Source organism: Glycine max, chromosome 9, assembly GCF_000004515.6.
Source record: "Glycine max cultivar Williams 82 chromosome 9, Glycine_max_v4.0, whole genome shotgun sequence".
In the NCBI taxonomy this organism is placed as follows: Eukaryota; Viridiplantae; Streptophyta; class Magnoliopsida; order Fabales; family Fabaceae; genus Glycine; species Glycine max.
The window spans coordinates 37,284,655-37,290,694 of record NC_038245.2 but is presented as its reverse complement, the minus strand read 5'-3'; positions in this window follow the sequence as shown (position 1 = coordinate 37,290,694).

Genomic DNA, 6,040 nt, shown 5'->3' with positions numbered 1-6,040 from the left:
GTACATTTTATTTAAGTTTTATTTAATTTTAGCTATAATTATTTTTATTTAATTATGTTAGTTATTTAATTAATCTTATTCCGATCCTTCGAATAACAATAACTTAAATATTTCTATTTCATTTTAAAATTCAAATTTCTATATATATATATATATATATATATATATATATATATATATTTATCTAAAAATAAATTTAATATTTTCATACATTCCGTGCTGAATGTCATCTCAAATGGTTACCAGATTGTGCGTTGGCTGATCCGGCTCAACAAAAGATGCTTAAATTTCCAAAAAAAAAAATGCCTGATTAGTTTTGTTGATTTATTACTACGATGTACTAATTATAAAATTAATAGTAATGTGTTAGCCGTTGGACCACCTGCATTCCAAATGATACAAAGGCTAACATATGATGCCAAGTGGTAACATATGACCTACTTAGTTGGCCTCTTTATGGGTTGACCTACAATAATAATGATAAGAATAAGATGCTAGCTAGTGTATCTTGAGTGTTCAGAAAGGTCATATATAATGAATCCTCCCGTTAGCCATAACTATATGATGATGTGGATCCATGCCCCTTTCAATGGATATTTGTTCGTCATCCAAATTAACTCAGAGATCAACAAGGAAAATATTAAGATATTTTGGCCGGATTAATTATTTCAAAATAAAAAATTGTTCATTGGATCACATTCATGAAAGTATGTAAACATGCATGACACAATTTGATAATATTATAATCAACCCAGATTATATTGTGAATCATTACTAGTTTTGCATGAATTGCATGGCAAATCATTCTTTAGTTTTGATTAAGGGGTCACTAAAGGAACACACAGATTATATAATTGGGGGTATTTAATTACGACTATGTTGAATTTATCTTGTTGATATTATATTTTGCTTGAGTTAGAACTTATATATTGACAACTTGAGCTCCAACCTCATCATTGGCTTGGGGCAACATCCCTGATCACCCATCTTGCTCTTAAAGACACTACCTAAAAGTTTTTAATTTAATTTTATGGTAATTAATTAATTGTTTCATATTAATTACTAATTTGGACTAATAACATGTTGGTCTGATTAAGATTATGTAGGGTTCCCTTATATAAAGTTTAAATTCAAAATTTATGGATAAAAAATGTAATTTAAATGAGAGATTTGTAATAGTTCATGTCTCTAACATAAAATAGTTATTAAAAAAATAGTAAATGTTTTACACCAATATTGTGACTCCAAATTTTTGCAAATATAGACTAGATTTATCATATGCTAACCAATCCACAAATATTTCAGTGAAAATAATCATTTGTTCATTAACTTTGCTTCTATTGATATAATTTTTACTCAAAATAAGATAAATTATTTGTATTATATAGATATCAAATGTTTATAACTAACAATATAATGTGTCATATATTAATAAACAATTATACCCACAAGATGTGATGTAGGTGGCAAGTAATTTGGGTCTTTTAGGTATATGTCAAAGATTTGATTGTCGGTTATGTGTGAATAGAGGAGTATTTCTTCGGGTGATTAATCATATAGCTGTATACATGTCATGTTAATAATGATTTTGATGTCATGTTTTATACATGGATGATTAAACTAATTGGATTTTCTTCCAAATTAAACAAAAGACTTAATTACAAATTTTATCATTCAAGTTTTATTATCACGAATTTTATTATCCAATTTTCATAATTTCGTGAATTTTACTCATGAAGTTTTTTTTTTCACAAATCTTGTCATTCAATTTTCAATCGTTCACAAATTTTATCATCAAAATTTTCAATTTTTATATATTTTATCATCACATTGTTAACAAAATAATGTAAAAAGTTAATTTTCTATATTTTATAAATTGATTTTAATTATAATTAATGTAAAAAAGTGACTTTACTTTAGTTGTAGTTATTACCGATATAAAAAATCATTTTCCTACATAAATTATAAGTACAACTGATATCAAAAGTCAAAATCATCTATCTTTAATAAATTTTTTCCGAAATCACCTAGTTAGTATATAGTTTTACAAAACATCCTAGTTTAAAAAAAAAAAAAAAAAAAAAAAAAAGTCCATCAATGGTGATAATATACAAAAAAAATTGGGTGATAAAATTAGTTAAAATAAAATTTGAATGATAAAATTTATTAGTAATCCTAAACAAAACGGATGTAAATATATTATCATGTAATTAATAGTTGCTTACTTTCATTAAAGTGGCCGATATACAACCTTTGGTTACTCTCAAAATATTTCATGAGACATATGCCAATACCGAAATCAAATAGAAAAATGAATTTGAAGTATTAAAAACATATTTTTGTAATGAAGATCATGAATGCATGTAATGGAGACAAATTTGAAAGAATTGATGTAGAAATAAGAGGGTTGGCTGCTAACTCTGACCATTTGAAAATGAACAGTTGAGTAAAATACAAACCTATAGCACCCTCTTACGAGACAAGACGCCTTACGGAAACAAAATTGTACGTCGGCATGTAAATCAAATAGTGAAAATCATGGGCAAATCTCTTGGTTACCCTTCAATTTTCAAATCAAAACGTAATCTTGTGGCTATTTTTGTGAACTTGAATAGCCGCATGACGTGTCAATTTGGATCTCTTGGTGGTGATGAAAATGCAAAATGCACGTTTTCTAATCTCTTGGTATCTCTATTTCTTTATATCTCAATCATACAGCCACAGAATCCCACAGCTCATGGACGGTTAGGGCATGCCATAGACTTATCTTGGATTCTATAGAGATGGGGTGCTTAGTTTCCCTTCAAACCGTGCAAATAAATTATTGTCATTATTACAATTAATGAAGAAAGTCAAGGCAATAAGGATTATTGTCGTAAATTATATTTATATATATATATATATATATATATATATATATATATATATATATATATATATTAGTTTTTTCTACGCTAAAAATCACAAATGTCTCTCAATCTACTGGATCACTAGCGGTGTGTGACTAACATTGACCCAATGATATTTTGCACATATAGAAATTGAACATGAATTCTCTCGTTAAATAGATTGTTTTCACTTATTTAAATATAATAGAATCTTGTCTATCCTTTAGATTAAATTATATATACTACTTTGTTACTACATCTAAGACATTTTTTTTTTAATTTACTTACTTTTCTAATAAGATTCTTTTGTAAGATGTCTCTTGATTTATCAAAAACACTTAATTACTTTATAATAATCATTATAAATTAATAATATAAATTCATTCTTTCGATTATGAAAATTGGAGGGAGATGACTACTATACATTAATTTTTTTTTTGAAGAAATATACACTAATTAATTAGGTGAAAAGAATAAGATGATGAGTCACAATAATTTTGACCAAATAATAAAAATTATTAATAAATTTAATGTTAATAATTAAATCAACTAATTTTCTTAATAGGTGTTTATTAGTTAAATGAGTCACACCCTTTGGGGGCCCCTTGTATAAAAAAGGTTAAATGAGTCATACAAAAAGAAGTAGCAATTAATTTTCTATTTGTATTGAAATTATTTATTTTTTTCTTCTGGAGTGTAATGATTATATACCGTTAGTATAAAACTATTTTATATTCTCAAGCCAATTCAATTTTTATATTTCTCCATTTAGAGGTCATATCATTTTAATTAAATTAAAAAACCTAAAAGATGGGGTTTAGATTTTGAGATAGAGAAGTGGGTAGGAGGAGGGTGACCAAGAAAAATAAGGGATTTGAGTTTTGAGATAAGGGATTGGGTGAGGGTATGGTCGAAAGAAATAGGGGTTAGAGATTTAAGATGGGGGGGTATCTGTTAAAATTGAGGGGTTAGGATTTTGATATGTGGAAGCGATGCGTAGGAAGGTAGTAAAAAAAAGAAAAATAGGGGATTGGGATTTTGATATAGGGGAGTAGGGCAAAGGAGAGTATCCTTAAAAAAGAGGGGGTTGAGGTTTTGAGATGAGGGAATAGAGCGAAAGAGGATGATAAAAATAAAAATGAAAATAGGAGTTAAGATTTTGATATCAAAGAATAGGCGAAAAATGCGAGGAGCAAGGGTTGGGATTTTAGATGAGAAAGTTGGGAGGAGGAGGGTAAAAGAAAAAAAAAAAATGTAGGGTTTGAGTTATGAGATTGGAGAGATGTATAGAAGCCTACTAAAAAAATAATTTTTAACAACAAACGTTAAAAAACGCTGCTAGCAAGCCATGGAGTATCTTGACAACTACATGTAAGAAAGCGCTATCTAGGTTTTTTTTTTCGTAAATATACTTTTTTCTTATTTTTCTTAATTTACATTATTTTTTAATTTAATTTCCAATATATACTATTTGAGACTTTCTCTCTCTTTTTTATTTTTTTAATTTAAAATATTATAAAATATAAATATTATATTATATAATTTTTTTAATTGGTTTTAAAATTACTTATTTATTAAATTAAATTTTATAATTTTTTTATTTTTTTAAAGAAAAAATATACAGATAAAGAAAAATAAAAAATTGGATAAAATTAGAATACAATTTTTAGTTACTTTGTATGTAATTTTGTAGTTAAATTTATGTGCTGTTAATATTTTTTTTGTTATTTTCATTAATTAAAAAAATAAGAAAATTAGTTAGTAGTATTAAAATAAACTAAAAAAATAGTAAAAAAAATAATTAATACATCTATCTTTTAATAGACATAAAATTTCAAAGAGCAATAACTGTTATATTGAAAATATCTTTAAAAATATTTATTTAACAGTTATTTTTTGCTTAAGTGATAAGAATTGATATTTTTATTATTTATGACTATGAAAAGAAAAGATTAAAATATCCAAAAGATATTAATAACTACTAAATATGATTTATTTTTTATAATAAAAATATATTAAAAATATCTTTAAAACTCGAATCAGCAAGAATATGAACGAAATCAATGGGATCCTGATTCAAGTGAAAGATGAAGAAAATGAACGGAAAAGTAGAAAAAATGTGAAATTTGTCGGATAACAGAAACAATTGTCATAACATATCTACATCTTAAGTTTTTCAATTCCTTAACCAAGTGCAATTGTTTAAGTATCTTATTAATAATGTAATATAATGTTCTTCTATAAATAAGTTGTTAAACAAAAAGTCTTCTTATTTTTTAATTAAGTTTAATGACATAAAGAAACTAATTATATTTAGTAATATAATTATATTAGAAAATTCATATTTTAAATACAAATATTCACATAAAAATATGTTAAGTAAATTAAATAATAAAATAAAAATAATTATATTTAATAATATCATTTTCTTTATAAAAAATTATAAAATTATAAAATTTAATTTAATAAATAATTAATTTTAGAACCAATTAAAAAATTATATAATATAATATTTATATTTTATAATATTTTAAATTAAAATAAACAAAGAGAAGAGAGAAAGTCTCAAGTAATGTATATTAGAAATTAGATTATAAAGTAGTGTAGAAAAAAAAAACAGTTTTCTTACATTGCTATTAGTTGAGATTTTTTAATTGAGTGTTAAGTACTTTTTAGAAGAAAAAAATGTTCCATTTTAATTATTATTAAAAAAAATTAAGATAATATTAATTATTATTTAATTAATATATAGTTATTTTTACCTAATTTTTAACTATTTTAAGTATTTATAGTGAAATAAAAATAAAGCATAATAAATGATAGATAAATTAATTAATAAGATAAACAAAGGGGTAGAAAATATTAGATAAAAAGTTATTTTAAAAATATATCATATTATATATATAGGATATGAAGGTAATATTTAATATCGTTTTATATTTTAAGTCAACATTACTTATTTTAAACAACATTGACTTAATTGGTCCACTCCAAGTAAAGACACAAAACATCAACACAGAGAAAAGATGTATGAAACAAGATGCAAGAGGACGGATTTAGGATAGAAGAAGTTATAAGAAAAACATTTGTCATATTGATTAGATAATTTTACTCTTTCACTTATATTAGCGAATAACCAACTCCTTCAATTA